This window comes from Camelus ferus, chromosome 32 (assembly GCF_009834535.1).
Source record: "Camelus ferus isolate YT-003-E chromosome 32, BCGSAC_Cfer_1.0, whole genome shotgun sequence".
Taxonomy (NCBI): Eukaryota; Metazoa; Chordata; class Mammalia; order Artiodactyla; family Camelidae; genus Camelus; species Camelus ferus.
In genome coordinates this window covers 16422037-16438495 of record NC_045727.1, presented here as the reverse complement: position 1 = coordinate 16438495, position 16459 = coordinate 16422037, and the positions used below count along the sequence as shown (strand labels likewise).

The 16459-nt window shown below is 46.0% G+C and overlaps 1 protein-coding gene and 1 long non-coding RNA gene across 2 annotated transcripts in view; one reads left to right on the top strand and one right to left on the bottom strand.

Annotated features, from left to right (window-relative positions):
- The window catches only part of SEZ6L (seizure related 6 homolog like), a 159303-nt gene that overhangs the window by 496 nt on the left and 142348 nt on the right, over positions 1 to 16459 (top strand).
- Positions 533 to 15549, bottom strand: LOC116660872. The gene is made up of 3 exons (XR_004316513.1): positions 15394 to 15549; positions 1592 to 1594; positions 533 to 543 (listed from the first exon to the last, which is right to left on the bottom strand). It is a non-coding gene; the product is annotated as an uncharacterized LOC116660872 (long non-coding RNA).

Below are 16459 nucleotides of genomic sequence, written 5' to 3'. Positions count from 1 at the left end.
TGCTTTGGCTGCGGGCTCCCTTTCTGCCTTCCCGGCTATGGAGCTGACTCCTCTTTGCAGCCCCAGAGAATCTCCTTGGAGTGGGGTCGGGTCCAAACCCCAGATTCCCGGAGCTCTCTGCACCGCACCCGGGGCTAGGTGCCAGATAATTCTCACCCTTTCGAGGAGAGGACGACCGAGGGGGTGCCAGTGACCCGCCCTGCAACTGAAGACTAGACTCAAACAGTGCGTCTGGGGGTCGTCACCGTGCCGCGCCCTCCCACTCTAGGACCCCATGCCTGCTTTTGGTTCAGGCTGCCCCTTGGGACCGGGTTCCTCGACCGATCCCAACCAAGTGTATGGAAGCCGAACTTGGGTGTGGCTTTCGCCTAGAAGCCGGTGGAGGGGGCTCAGGAGTCTCAGAACTTAGCGGGGGAGGGAGAGGAGATGTTAGGTCACAGGCGGGAACCTGAGCGGACTCCCCTCTTTTTTCTCCCCGTCTCTCAACAGTATTATGAATTGGCGGGGGGAGGTTGTTAGTTTCACACAACACGTGCTCTTCGGCTGGGAAAGGGGCAAGATCCAAGTTTAGCGGAGGATGGCGGCCCCTCCTTCCCAGACCTGGAGCCGCACCCTCTCGTCCACCTGGCTGAGGCCCCCCAGGAAAAGTTGTGTCGGGTGGGTGTGGGTGGAGGTTCCAGATGAAGAGCTGAGTACAGCGCCTAACTCATCCAAAGCTAACCTCAAGAGCTTCGAGGGTTAGATCAGTCCACTAGGATACCCAAGGGCGGAGAAAGGCATTGGTAGACCACCCGACCTGGCCTTTTGAAAGGTCCAACTCCCTTTCCCAGTAACTTGCACCTCACGTGGGAAATAAACAGGCAGTCGCAGGGTCTGCCCAGCTGACGACAAGCCAGAGGGCGCACGCTCTGTCCATCTGGAGCTCCGTCTCTGGTTTGGACTGTCTTGACCCCGAGTTAGGGGACAGGCAGTGCCCCTTCTCCCTGGGGAGTTCTGGACGCCTGGCTCGCACACCTGCGTTCAGCACCGAAGGCCGCGGACAGCTCTCCACTCGTGGGCCCAGGCTCTGGATCTCATTCCCTTCAACTCTTCCCCACCGCCTGGAGTGCCCTCCTCAGCATAAATCAGGCATTTTATCCCCCACCCCCTTCTCTTTAAATGTGGAGCCCAGAGTGCAGACCAAAGGAAATAATTCATCACTTTTTGTTTAACAAAGCATATCATTAAAGAACCCCCCTTTTATGAGGCCATAATATTCACAATTTACACCGGGGCTGGACAGTTTCTCTGGGAAAGATGGGGGAAGAGAATTGGCTTAAATAAATCGTTTCCACCGCAGCATGCCCTTTCTTAATTAGCTGTCTTTTCCAACAATGGCTTGGTGGCCTTGAACAGAGTCCAGATCTCCCTCCCTCATTCCCCTTTTGAATCTGTGTTGTGACTAACACACACAAAAAGAACCTGAAGCTAGTCAGTGGCTTGCTGGCTTTTCTAAAGTGATTGTACCTCTGAGGACTGCACTCTCCAACATACCACCCTCCAGGAAAAATGTCTTAATGGTACATATTGAATTGTCATCCAAGGATTTCACATCCTGCTTCCTTCACCGGTGGCTTCAAACACAAAATGTGTGTGCGTGTTTTAATTTTTAAGACATTTTATATTGTTTTTCCGACTGCTTGACTCTATAGCTAGCCAGCATATATTTTTAATTAACTTCAGGTCACCGCCCAATTAAAGTCAACCGGTGTACTACTTCAGAACTCATTAATAATGGTGTGGTTCTGACTCCAACACTCTGAGTCATAAGGAGAGTGTAAGGGTAGCCAATGAGCTTCCGGAAACCACTGACCTTCCACAGTGAACGTGGAACTCAGCTTCCACGGATGTCGGATGGAGAACTGTTCATCTAGTTCAGTGTTGAAAACTAGTCCTTGTGTTTTCAGTGCAGTGAGGAGATTTGTAAATACAGTACTTGAAAGAAACTTGTTGCTAAATTCTTATGCGAGTCACGTGATTCTCTGGGCCATTTTGCTGCAAGGCATGGGTAAGTATAAAGTATAACTTGTTTTTAAAGAGGCTTCTTATTGTCTAAGATACGCACACGGGGAATAATTGTAACTAAGAGCTAAGACTGCAGAGCCTGAGTGTAATTTCTTTTCTTTTTCCTTGAATTAATAAAGTAAATGCAGTATTGCTCAGTGAGATTCAGATTTGCTGTTTCCCCCCAGTCTCTAATGTACATTGTTGTTAGATTCACTTAAACACTATTTTCATTATAAATCAGCCTTTTTTTTTTTTTTTTTTTTTTTGTCTGTGGAGTTTTGCCTGCCCCTGCTGGGGCCGTCTTACTGAAACCTGAGGGATTCTTGCGTTCACGTGGCTCAGTAGGACATTAGGAAAATAGTGTTACATTCATTTCCTCCCTCTTCCAAGGCAATGGGATATTTCCTGATTAGAATGACTTGTCTTCTAGTTTTACAAGTTCATTCCTGCTCTTCAAAAAGCTATTCAAAGGGGCTCAATTTACTGGTCCTCGTATTTGGTCCACAGTTTCTGCAACCAGCATGCCATTGGTGCAAACCTCCACTTGGGGCGCTCAAAGCTACAGCTGGTGCTTGAGGGCAAAAGAGGTGAATTCTGACCTTTGCAACGACCCGATGTGTGCAATGCCAAAGGTCAGTGGAATAGAGCTCTCCTATTACTAAGAGAAATTATTTGATGACGCTTGACACATACAGTGAAAAAGAGAAAAAGAAAAGTGAAAAGAGGGAGAGAGAATGCTCTCCAAAAGGCATCATTAGAATACAGGGTCCGACTGCCCTTTTTATTACCAGTTTGTGGTTTCCTTTATGGAGCCAAATTGCAAAATGCCAAAGAGTCCATGACAAGGCCATTCTGAGGAGTGTGACTGAGGTGGGCACTGGAATTAGATTTATAGGGTCCTGGAAAAGAAGTATGTGGCTTTGGACTCAGAGTGACCTGAGTCAGGTCCAGCTCTATTGTTTATGAATGTGTGACCTTCTGCAGGATGACCTTCTCTGAGCTTCCATTTCCCCACCTGTGGAATGGGGGTGGGGTGGGGATTAATGGCCCCAGCCTGGAAGGATGGTGGCGTTGATTCCATAACAGTTCTAAAGCACCTGGCACGCAGTAGGTGCTTAAGTAATGTTTACTCCCTCCTCGTCCCTACTTTCCAAAGAGCAAATTGCCCCCACTAGTGGGTGCCCAGAAAGTAGATCCTTGAAGTTGGTGTGAAGGAAGTGCTGGCATAAATATCCAGGTAATTTGGGTTGGAGGAAGGGTGATGAGTAGCTCCTGGAGAGAAGTTTTCATCACCTGGTACAGACTCCCTTTCTTTTCAAACTCTCACGCTGTATCTCTTTGAACCTCAGTATTACTGCCAGGAAGCAGAGTTCATTGTACCAGAGATATGGGATAGCAGGATAGTGGTTGGAAAGAAAACAAAAGAAGAGAGCCTTTTCTCTAGACAATTATCTATTCATTCATTCATTTGACATTGACCAAGCACTTGCTGTGTATGCAGCCGGCCCCGTTTTGGGTGCTGGAGACACACAATAACATGATGAGGGCCCCGTCCCAGTAATGGCAGCCCAGCAAGAGAGGTCTGCAGGTAAATTATCAGCGTCCATGCCATGTGATACGTGGTTCGCGAGGGGGATGGCCAAGTGCGGGGATCCTACAGGTGGGCGTGTTTAATTCTGGCCAGAGGTAATCAGTGACGGCTTCCTGAGTTGGTAGCATTTGAGCTGGCCCTCAAGGGATGCGACAGGTACCAGCAGCCACAGGGGAGAGTTGTGTGAGGGGGCAGTGAAGATCTTGAAGGAGGCTTCACTCTCGGAACACATCCCACACCTGTGGAATTGGTGCGAGGGAAACAGGAGAGAGTGGGCAGGCAAGGGAGGCAGGCAGGCACGCTCACACGTGAGGAGAGAAGAATCTCGGAGTGGCGCATCCTCTTTGCAGTCCCCTGGACTTTGCAGCACCGAGTAGTTCAGAGCTGGAACAAAGGCCCGGGAGCCGCGGTGCTCACTGTTGTCCACTAGAGGTTGTGATGGCACCGACAGAATCCTCTCCGAAGACAGGCCGGTCCAGATGCTGAGTGCAGACGGCCGCGCACAGCCCTGGGTGAACAAATGCTGCTTTACTGGATCTGCGTGTTTGTCTAATCCTCTGGTTACTGTAGTTCTTCAGAAGCCCTTTAGTAGTGGTGAAGGTGGAGTTGGGGGAGAGAGCAGGGCTGCTTTTAAGGGAGGGTAAAAGGATGATGAGTTGGGACGAGGTCACTGGGTCCATGTGACATAGTTTACTAGCTCATGGCCAGGACTGGGTCTTAATGTTGAAAACAGCACTTATTGAGTGTTGATTTTATTCCAAGCCTGTGATCAGTGGCTTATGTAGATTTGTTCAGAGTAGACACTGTTATTGTACCCATTTTACGATCGGGAAAATTGAGGCACAGAGAGGTTAAGCAGTGCGTCGAAAGTCATAAAGCCAAGAAATGGTTGCAGTCCAACCTCAGACCCAGGTCTAAGCCAGAATCCTTTAACGCCATGCCCCACTACTGCCTCTTAATTCCTGCATCCCCTGAGCTCATGTGCAGAGTCTACGGACACAGGTGAGGGGCCAGTAAATATGTGTCAGGTGTGTGTTGGATGTGTGCCTTATGCCTACCACCCTTTCTGGCACATCGTAAGCACCCAAGTAAAACTGGTCAAACTGAAGTGAGTCGTAGAGTGAAATAGGCTACAATTAATGTGTAGACAATTAGTTTATAATCATTATATCTAATGAGCACTTAATATATGTCCACCCCTTACATGGCTTATTTTATTGAAATTTCACAGTTTCTTTCCATTTTGTAGATGAGGAAACCAAGGCTTAGAGAGGCTGCTATCATTTCAGGAAACTCACAGTTGTCAGCTAGTAAGTTGCAGAGACAGGATTTGAACCCAGGTAGTTTGGCTACTGAGTTTGTGAGCTTGACTGCTGGGCATAGTGCCTTCCAACCTGGGTCCTGTGTATTTGCAAATGAAATGTGTAATAAAGATGCCTTCACTGTTACATCAGTGTGTAGCTAGGGTGGGTGAGTTCAAACCCCAGCTCACCCAACTCCAAAGACTAGCAGTCAGAAACCCAAATCAACTAGGATTTTCCCAAGCTATTAGTAACTCTCAAAAACAATGAGCGGTTATCCTTCCCAGGCAGGGAAAGAATTCATGAAAGAGGGTGAGTGATACAGCTGGTTTGTTGGTTGATTTTGAAACTGTGGCTGTTTGTAATTTTGCATTTTTCTGGGCTGCTGAGCTGTTAATGGAGAACTCACAGTGTAGAAGATTGGTTGCTCTAAGCCCCTAAGTTCAGGACCTACGCTCAACCATCTCCTAGCCATGAGCCTCAATTTTCCCATCTGTAAAATGGATCCCAGTAACCGTTACCCCATACACAAAGCCATCCTTGTGGGGCTGGGCACCTCCATGTGTTTCTTCCTGGGCTTGTTATGAGAGAATGACAAAATGTAACACTGCTATCTGTCATTGAGTGTGGGCTCCTCTGTGCCAGAGGACTGTCCAAGTGCTTGCTCTGTGTTCATTCATTTGATCCTCACCCAGCCCTCTCAGATGATGTCACTAACTAGGTGTTACCGATGAGAAGACTGAGTCTTAGAAAGGTGCAGGCGCTTGCTCACGGTGTCATGGGCAATGAGTGATGGAGCCAGGATTCAAGTCCAAGACCATTTGATTCCAAAGCCCAGGTTTGTTCTAGATGCTAGGGTATGAGTGTCTCGGTATTGCATAGCAATGGGTAAATGAAGAGCTGATGTAAACCCAGAAATCAAGGCAGTTTGACTGGCCTCCGGGAGGAGACATGTTTACTCATCCAGTGGTAAATGCCAGCTTCTCACAGCAGATCAGTAAGAGGAGAAACAGTTCATCCCAATCTTCCGTACCTGCTCTGACGGCATCTGGGTGAAGCATCCTTCTGGTCTTACTCATGCAGTTCCTTGACCCTGGACTGTCATCCTAGGAGATTGTATAGATGAAGGAGTTCAGAGAGGACCAGATTAAATTCCCAGCTGGCTGATTTAGCAGCATGATCTTGAGCTATTTGCTTTAGTGTTCTGAATCTATTTTGGCCTGATATATAAAATGAGAGGGTCGTGTCTGCCTTGCAAGATTGTTAAAACTAGTCAATGTGTATAGTGATGTATAGCTTATAGCAAGCGATCAATAAAAAGTTGCCATTATTGCTAGTATTTGTTACCTGGCGAACTTCTATTCATCCTTCAAAACCTAGTCCCTAATTATCTTTTTCTGTGAAACCTTCCCTTGCCTCTCTCCTCTTTATACCACTTATGAGTTATCTTCTGCCTCCCCCCAACACATTTTATTCCTCTATTATGAGCAGCTCATGCACTGATAATGCATGTGTTACTGGTTTACATGCCTTCCTCCCACTAGACAGTGGACTTTTTGAAAACCTTAGCCGAATCTTATCATTTCTCTCTTAGCCTGTCTCAAACCTAGTGTAAGTGCTCAGCTCATTTACTCTGTTCAGTTAACTTTCATCTTCATCTTAGTCACAAGGAGGTGGAGTCCTGAGACCTGAAATTAATTCCTGACTCTTTCTGCTACATCTGTGTAGTCTCAGGCAGCCTGTCTGAGGCTTGGTTCCTCATCTGAAAAATTAGACTAATAATAGTGTCCTACCTCATAGGACATGGGGAAAATCAATGAGATAATAGATGTGAAATCACTGAAGACTTCCACAAAGAGGAAAAGGATAAAGAAAAATCAGAAGATGAGGAAGGAGAGAAATACACTTTGTAAAGAGAAAAAAAAAAAAAAAAAAAAAAAACTCTGTGCAGACACAGAGCCACAAGATGGACCATTCAATGAGTGCTTGCTGAGGCCATCTTTCTTTCCAAAGGGAATGTCCATTGCAATGATTTACCCTGTGGCTTCACTCATTTCAAAATAGGAACTTTCTGGACACAACACTGGTTGTTGTAGAATCTGCCTTCTCTTGGGTCCCTGGCAGCTGCAAAAACAGCAGATGCCCAGCTGAAAACGGGGAAAGTGTAGCAAAGTGATTAAAAACCCAGGCTTTCGAGTCAGAACGACCTGAGTTTAAATCTGTTGCTTTTCTTCAGATGCGTGACCTTGGACAAGCAGCTTTGTCACTCTGAGCCGGCATTGGGCCTCGCCTGGTGGTGACGGTCTATTCTCTGCCCACTTCCCAGGGATCTAGTGATGGTCAGGGGCTTGGTATAGAGAAGCTTTGCCAAAAAAGTTGACAAGCTACCCTTCCTGGGGTCTGTAATATTAATCAGATCATAGCAGATCTATCAAGCTCCCCACCTGCCTCTGTCCTCTCCCTGATATTTTCATTTTGTTGAGGAAAGAGACTCAAAGACAGAAAGGGACTGACTTACTCAAGGTCCCGCTGCGAGTGAGCAGCAGAGCCAGGATTTGAACCTCTGACTCCTGTCTTCTCACTCCCATGTAAAGTGACTTCCCCCTTTTGCAAATGTTAACCACTCTTTATCAAAACAGATTTAGAAAACAAATTTCTTCTGTAGAGCACAGGGAACTATATTCAATATCTTGTAATAACCTTTAATGAAAAAAATATGAAAACGGAAATATGTATATACATGCATGACTGGGACAATAATTGTACACCAGAAATTAACACATTGTAACTGACTATACTTCAATTTAAAAAAAAAAAAAAAAAAGAACAAAGGAGTCCCAGCTCTCCTCAAGTGTATTTTCTGAGACCCAAGGAGATGTAACAATAAAAGCCTTAAGGGCATCTGTCTCCATTAAACCAATGGCATCCATACCCAAATTGGATATTTATATGATGTGGCTGTGGGAGAGGGACCACATAAAAGGAGCTTCAGTAGAAGCTAAAATCAAACCACAGCTCCCTCCTCTGCTGCCTTGGCACCTGTATCTTCAAGGCACCAGTGGACCAGCTTGCACCTGGGAAAGCTGCCATCTAAGCAGATGGCTCGAGTCAAGCAGGCAAGAGTAAGCCATGGAGGCTCAGGGAGGTGCAGGTCCCAGGCCAGGTGGCCCTCCTGCGCTTCCTTGCTCGCGCCATGGGTTGTAGAGAGTGGTTGATTGAAAAACCCAGCAGGGGTGTGGGGTGTAGAGAGCCAGGGAAGGGTCGTATGAGGCATAGATGATGTGGTCAGGGCCAGCTTTGGGCAAGTAGGACACAGAGATGATGCAGAGGCTGGAGGTTAGAGCGAGGTGGATGGGTACAGTCTAATTCGTGAGGTCTGGAGCCTGAGACAAGTCGTAGAGGGATGAAGGGGGAGTATGAGCCACCAGGAGACAGTTTCCTTGTCTGGCCTCACCCATTCCCAGTTGAGGGTAGGCACGTGCCAAAGCTTGGCATCATAGATCGGTGAGTTCAGGATGCCGAAATGAAGCGTTGGCCCAGGACCAAGAGCCCCACTGGACAAGGCAGTGGAGCATAATAAAATGCACAGACACTGGAGTCAGAGAGCTATCGGTTCCAACCTGTGTCGTCTTAGACAAGTCACTCCACTCTGAGATGATGGTGGGGGTGAGGGGGGTGGTGATGATGACGGTGATGATTTGTTGCTGCTGTTGTTGTTATGCTGAGCTGATTCTCAAACTCCCAGATCAGTGCTGGCTTCCAAGAGAAGCACCGTTATTTCTTTGGGCTGTACAGAACAGAGATTTGCTCAGGATGGCTCAGGAATAAGAAGGCTTGCTCAAAGAATACCTCAACTATTGGGCCAAGGATGTTCCAGGGACCAGCTACTGTCTCCATTTCTCTTTCATGGCATCTGCTTCTCTCTGTGCACCTGTCGCCTCTGGCTCCCTCTCCATTGCCTGCCTCCTTCTGCTCACTCCCCATAGGTGGCCCTCTTCACGTCTGCTTACATGTGGGTCATCGTGGCTTCTCCAGCTCCAACTCCCGTGGGAGGGATGTGCTCCCTCCTACAGTAGCCATTAGTCACATGTGGCTATTTACTTTTAGATTTGAATTAATTAAAATTAAACTAAATTAGATTTAAGCACCTCAGTCCTACTAGCCACATTTCAAGTACTCAGTAGCCATGTGTGGCTAGTGGCTGCTGTGTTGGACTGCCTGGAGAGAGAACGTTTCCATCCTGACAGAAAGTTCTAGATCGTGGCAGTCCCAACAGACCTCCTAACACTCAGACTCTTGGTGTTTCCTGGTTCAGGTTCCTGAGAGGAATGTGGCTTGTCCTGCTCAGGCGGTGGGTTGGCTATTGGCGTTTGATCCAGTCATCTGTGGCTGGTGTGATAGGCGCGCACTGGGCAGAACCCGGAGCCATTCAGGTCTGTACTTTGGGTTGAGTGATCACCACTAGTGGCATTTCTCACACTTAGTCTGCTGACCTCGATAAGTTACTTCCTCAACCCTTTTAATTGTGAGGATGTGGCTCTGGAACTCTTTTGTCAGTGCATCCATATTCATGAAGCTGTGGTCTCACTGATGAATGCACCCAGGATTGCTGGGAACTCTCACAATGTGTTGTAACCGTTGATTTGTTTCTCTTCCTCACTGGACAGTGAGACCCTTGGGGCTAGAGGTTGGCCCTTATTATCTCTCTATTCTCAGCTGTTTTGTTGAGTGGATGAGTGAATGAATGAATGAAAGGAAGAAAAGAAAGAAATGCATTTGATGGTCATGAATGACTCAGATTTGGGGGGTCAATGGTCATGAATGACTCAGATTTGGGGGGACATAGGAAAAACATTTGTATGAAATGTAGATCTTCACATCATTTGGGTAAACTTGACTTAGGAAAAAAAACATTTTTGGGCAGAAGTTTATGAGAGGGTCCTCAAATATGGTGCATTTAGGCATTTCAAGGTGCTCCATTCTCCTCGAAAATCAAGCTTGGTTAGAAAATGAAGAGAAGCTTCGAGATAGGGTCCCAGGAGCCCTCTCCATCCTTGGGAAGGTTCTTCTGGAAGGACAGCAATGCATTTAGAAGCAGTGAGGGAGGCCAGTGGGAAAATAGGATATGCTTTTTCAAACATGTGGTTCTATGCATGGTTTTAGTAACACAGCTATTATATAAGATTGTGATTTCTCCAAAGCTTTAATATTATGGAGACAGAGGGAGGAGGTGTTTGAATGAATGTATTCAGAGTGAACTTTCTGAGAATGGTGGACTCAGCCCTGAATTAGGACTGAGACAGGCCTGAATGTGAGTCCCAATTCTGCTGTTTATGTGCTGTGCAATGCTAGAGGAAGTCATCTTATCAACTGAAGCTTTGGTTTCCATCTGCAAAATGAGAATATAATGCTTCCTCTGCCTCCCTCCACAGGGTGGATTATGAGAATGCAATGCATATGGCCCATTCCCTGCACAACTGCAGGAGGAGCTATTCATACTGCAGTGTATGTGAAAGGTCCCCAGAAGTTAAGCAGTGCACAACCTATGCAGCTGTACTTGGCAGCCCTGGATACAAAAGTGCACCAGGAAACTATAAAGCGATTTGCACATGAAGAGGGTCAGTGTTACTCTCACTTCTCATTCCCTAAAGACTTCTGATCAGGCCTCCCCCTCCATCCCCCTCTTTAAAGCAGGTTTACCAAGCTAATTTGGGGCCAACCACCTTGGAAATGAATGCAAAATATGTGGAATCAGGCCTAGTTTTCCAGGTCTTCAGAAGGAAAATTTGCCTAATTTATGGCATAAATCAAAGATGATATGCTGGGGCTAATTTGCATACTTTAAGTTGAACTGGGGTTAAAAACAACATTTTGTTGTTGTTTTTAAAGGAAGCTTCAGACCCATCTTGTTCATCCACTTGTGTAAGTTTAGACAAATTATTTAACCTCCCTAGGCCTCAGTTTCCTCAGCTGTAAAATGAGAATGACAATGGACCCACATCATAGGATTATATTTAGGATCCTTGAGTTAATCCTGTAAAATTTAGAGAATAGTGGTTAGTACGCAGGGTAGGTGCTCAGTAATTATAGTAACAGGTATAATATGTAACATGTATCATCATCATCATCATCATCATCATTAATTCAACATGTATCTAGACCTACAGTTGATGTAACAAAAGAATCAGAAAGATGCCGTATCGCTGTGTAACCACATGGAGTTATTTCAAGCTCAGGACCTAGACCCCTGTAGAAATAGCAGGTGTCTGGTACTAGGACACATGAACAAATGGGTTATAATCATCATGAATCACTTCCCCACGGGTGCATGTGTTTGAAAGCCATTTTCCCCTTCTGGACAGCGAGGTCCTCCAAGGCAGGGAATATATTGCACTTGTTTCTCAGTCCCCACCTCTCAACAGTGCATCTCCAGAAAAACAGCAGTTCAGTAAATACAGAGTTGTTGGTTGAATGAATGCTGAAGTGTAATCATTCTTAATTAGTGTGGGGAAAATGTTTACGAGTAACGTGGGTGCTAATGCATAGTTGTCTTCATCACAGACGAAGAACTCTTCAAGTCTGTGTCACCCACATCTGGCTCAGAGGAAGTGACACATTGGACAGTCTAAAAAACTTCTGGGGTCCCTTCCCTAATGCCTCGCCTCCCCGCTCCTTTCCCTCCGCCTCTGCCAAAGCCCCAGGCTGGCACCCCTGCTATGGTAATAAGCCTGTACTGTTACTAGTTTTTGTTTATGCATCTGGCTTTCCCACTAGGGTGCAGGAAACTCGCAGATTCAACTACAAACAGCAAATATTTCATGAGTGTCTGCTATTCAGCTCTGGTCCAGGCACTGGTACCAAAACAGTACCAGCCCTCAAGGAACTTACCCTCTGTGGTCTTTTACTTACTGATCAGCGCATTTGTTCATTCAGTTTTATCCAGCAAATATCCATTAATTGTCATACCTGTGCTGGGTGGGCTGCATCCCCTGCGGTGATATTTACATAATCAATAATTTGCATAATCAGGTGAAAATGATGACCTTACCCCTGCAATGAGAGAAAAAAGGTTCAGCTTGTCAGTGTGTGATAATAAACAAGGCAAAGAGTTTCCAAGGAACTTCAGGATATATACTGTATGCTTAAAAAGAGAGCCAGGGACCCTGAGAGCATTTATAACCTCTAAAGAGCAGGAGCTGCATGGGGAGGGGGGAGTCCCTCACATTGCCTTTGGGGCATAGCCAGAGCCAGGCACTTTGGTCTGACTCAACATAACTCCTTGGCCTGCACTAGCCAGGAAAGCCACCCAACCAGGAGTCAGAGATCTGCATTCTGGAGCTGACACAACTGCCAAAGATGTGCTGTGTGACCTTGGGCCCATTGCTGTCCCTCTCTGGGCCTCAGTTGCTCCATCTCTACATTAGTGGCCTAGGCTGGGTCAGGTGTTTCCCACAATTGTGGATTGCGAGTTAAAATCCCACGGAGAGCTTTTAATTAACAGACACACGTTACTACATACAAAATAGATAAACAACAAGGACCTACTGTATAGCACAGGAAACTATATTCAATTTCTTATAACAGAATGGAAAAGAATCTGAAAAGAAAATATATATCTGTATGTATATGTATACCTGAATCACTTTGCTGTACGCCTGAAACATTGTAAATCAATTACAATTCAATAAAAAAAATTTTTTTTAAAAAGAAAAAACTAAAATAAAATCCCATAGGGAGCTTTCAAAGACGCAAATACTCAGGCTACACCTCTGCTTGCTGCCTAGGAAGCTCTACATACTGCCTCCGGAGATTTCTGATGCATCAGCGAAGTGCGCCTGAATTGTCTGACCCCTAAACCATGACCTTTTTTGATGCCTATATTCATGATAACTATGCTTGCATTTCTATGCCAGGCACCTCCCACTTTATCATTTATCACCTCCCATCTCTAACCTGCAGGCCCCCATCAGAGCCCTGCAGGTTAGAGATGGTCATTCCGATTTTACAGCGGGAGCCACTGAGGCTTGGAGAGGGTCAGTGACTTGAACAAGGTCACACAGCTCTAGAAAGACCCAGACCTGGGATTTATATCCGTGTCTGAGCATCTTTAAAAGAATTTGCTGCCCCTCTTCGGTAGCTGGGCGGAGGTGGGAGTCTCCTCAGCGTGTTCCCTTCCCTGGGGCCAGTCCTGGTCTCCTGCTCCTCCCTTCCCTGGAAATCTAGTTAACTCCTTTAATGAGCCAAATAAATGTGCCCCGTGAAGTGTGTGATCGATCACACCCAGCTTCCTGTGCGTGGGGTGCAGGTTTGCGGTGCACCAGGCCGGCCTCCCTGACATGAATTATTGCCGCCGTCAGCCCTCTTTTCCGCTTCCGTGCTTGCAGGGGACAGGCTGAGCCAGGGACGTGTTGGCACTCAGGATCCAACTCTGGGCTTAGCCAGGGTAAATGGCCAGAGATCGAGGCATTTGGAGAACTAACAAAAAGCCTGTGTGGCCAGAGTGTTGAGAACAAAGTGGGCACAATGACGTTTAGGGGTCGGGAGTTTATTCCTCTGTGCTTAGAGGCCACTGTGAGCAGGGGAGTGGCCTGACCTGATTTGGAAAGCTGTCGATGAAGAGGAAGCCCTTGCAGACAGGACTTGACGGAATTGATCCCACCCTCTCACCCCACCACCCTGATACAGGAAAATGGGGCACAAGAGGATGTCTGTGTCCCGGGTCTCGGTGGGGTCCCTGGGATGCTCCCCGCCAAGTGAGGGTCCTTGGCTTCGCACAGGAAAGAATTTAAGAGTGAGCCACAGTTGAGTAAAAGTAGATTTATTCAGAGAAAGGTTACACTCCATAGAAAGAATGCAGACCATCTCAGAAGGCAAGAGAAAGGCCATGCAGTTCAGGGCTGGGTGCTTAGTTTAAGGTAAAAGTAGATACACATTCCATAGACAGAGTACAGACGGTCCTGGAAGGCGAGGGAGCAAGAGGCCAGGAGGCATGGTGTTTTCAGCTTTCGTGGGCTAGGTAACCTCATATGCTAACAAGTGGGAGGATCATTCCAACTACTTTGGGGAAGGGGCTGGGATTCCCAGGAATTGGGCCACCGCCCACTTTTTGACCTTTTATGGTCAGCCTCAGACATCCCATAGTACCTGTGGGGGTGCCATTTAGCATGCTAATGTATTACAGTGAGCATATAATGAAGCTCAAGGTCTACTGGAAGTCAAATCTCCTACCATCTTGGGCCTCAAGGTCTACTGCAAGTTGAATTCTCCACCATCTTGGTGTTAATTGCTGTGTCATTCCTTTAAAGTCTCTGCCCTGCCCTCTTCCTTCCTGTCTCACCACCACAAAACAGGCTCACCTGTCTCCTGCCTCCAGGGAAGATCTGGAGCCATCTGAATTCCATTCAGCCCAGCCCACCACTCCTGGCACAGTCTCTCTCCAGCTACAGTGGAAGGAAGGCTGGTGCTCTGAGCCTGCTCAAAAGTCCACAGGATTCCCAGATCCTTCAAACTGTGTTTCAGACTTCCTATCAGTCCCCAGACTTGCCCCCTCAAACCTGAAATTGTGCTTTAAAAGGCTTTCTGTGTACTCCCTGTAGTGGCTAGAACATGGGAAAAGCAGCAGAGAGGAGAGGAAAAGAATATAAATTTGGACAAATGAGGATTAAATCTACCCCTCCCCTCCTCCTAAACCCTGATCAGACTGTACAAAGAAAAAAAATCTTATATATATTATCACTGGCTCTCGGTTTAATGTAGGTCTGACATTGCAGGGTAAATTAAATGACATTTATAATATAGCTTAACTATAAAAATGTGCTTAGGGCAGAAATTAGACATACCAAGCCTTTTCCAGCAAAAGACATTTTTACAAATGCATGAGCACCTGAACCAATTTGGAGGCTCTGTCATTTTGATTTAGAGCCTGGGAAGTGGGGCTGATCCCTAAAGAGGAGGAACAATTCAGATGAGAAAAGATTTTAAAAATCTGGTTCTTACCACTTACTGGCCTTGGACTCAAAAGTTTCATGTAGAGAAGAGGGTTGACTCATGTGTGAGAGCTGGGACCCTTTCTCACCTGTGTCACCCACAAATCCCATACGACTTCCACATGCACTCTCTTCCAGGGAGCCATCCCTACCCCTTGAAGCTGGGTTAGGAACATCTCATTGGAGCACATTAACATCCCCTTTGTTTCAGTTAGCTATTGCTGCATAACAAAACACCCTCAAAACTTAGTGGCTTAAAATAGCAACCATCTATTATCTTAAATGATTCAGTGGTTTGACAGGGCTCAGCTTGGAGATTCTTGTGGTCTGTGCAGGGTCGGACAAAGCCACAGTCATTGGGCATCTTCACTGGTCTAGAATGTTCAAGGGGCTCATTCATAAGTTGGGCAACTGAGCTTCTTATCACCAGAATATCTCAGTTTTCCCTCATGTGACTTTTTCATGTGACTTGGGCTTCTCCCAGCATGCAGCTGGATTTTAAGAGGGAGTGTGCCAAGAGCAAAGGCAAAAGTTAAAGATCTTGCAGGGGCCAGGTTTAGACACTGAACATTGCATTCTGTTAGTCAAAAGAAGTCTCAAGGCCAGCTTAGATTCAAAGGGAAGGGAAATAAACCCTATTCTTGATGAAGGGGTGCCAGAGTCTTGGCAGCTATCTTTAATTTATTCTCTCTTGTACTCTTTCATGGTTTAGAATTTATTGTGCTATTGCCATGTTCTTGGCAGCTGCTATGCTGGGTACTCACCACTCTATACTCAGTTTATGTCTGTGTCTCCTCCTGCCAAGGGACCCTTGTCAAATTCATTTCAGGTACAAAGGAGGTGCCATTGGTTCAGGTTCAACAGAGAGGCCACAATTCTGAGTGTTCATTCCAAGTGTGGTCACTCCTAACCCAGGAGATTACTATGAAATATTACAGGAACCTAAGGACTAATATTATATTCTTTTATAGGAGCAGCAGTAATCATAATAGCAGTGGTCATAAGGATGATTTATTGTAGTATTAATAATGGTATAATCTCTTCTGCTCTAGAAGTAATAATTGTAATACTGCCTTACACTTAAGCATTTGGCCACTTAAAAAGCATCCTTATTTCTCTTATCTTACTACTCTATCCAGCAACCTTGGGAAATGCCCCAGGAGGACTTTTGTTATAATCCACAATTTATAAACGAAGAGACTGAGCCTGAGAAGAAATAAAAAAAAAAACTTACCATTGGTCAATCATAATGAATATGATTTATCAAGGACCTATTATGTGCTGGGCACTTTATGCCAAACATTTAGTTTCCTTCTTGTAGCAATGCTGAGAGGTAGGTGTGACCATTGCCACCATTTTACAGATGAGAAAACTGAGGCTCAGAAAGGCAGACTCTTTTACTTGTCAGTTTCATGGCTGGAATTCACTTCTAGATCAGTCTAACTCATGAGTCAGTGACTCTTGCCATGAGGCTCCACTGACTTCCTCCCAGATCACCATTTTCTAAGTTACTTTGAGCCGAGAAGACAGATAAC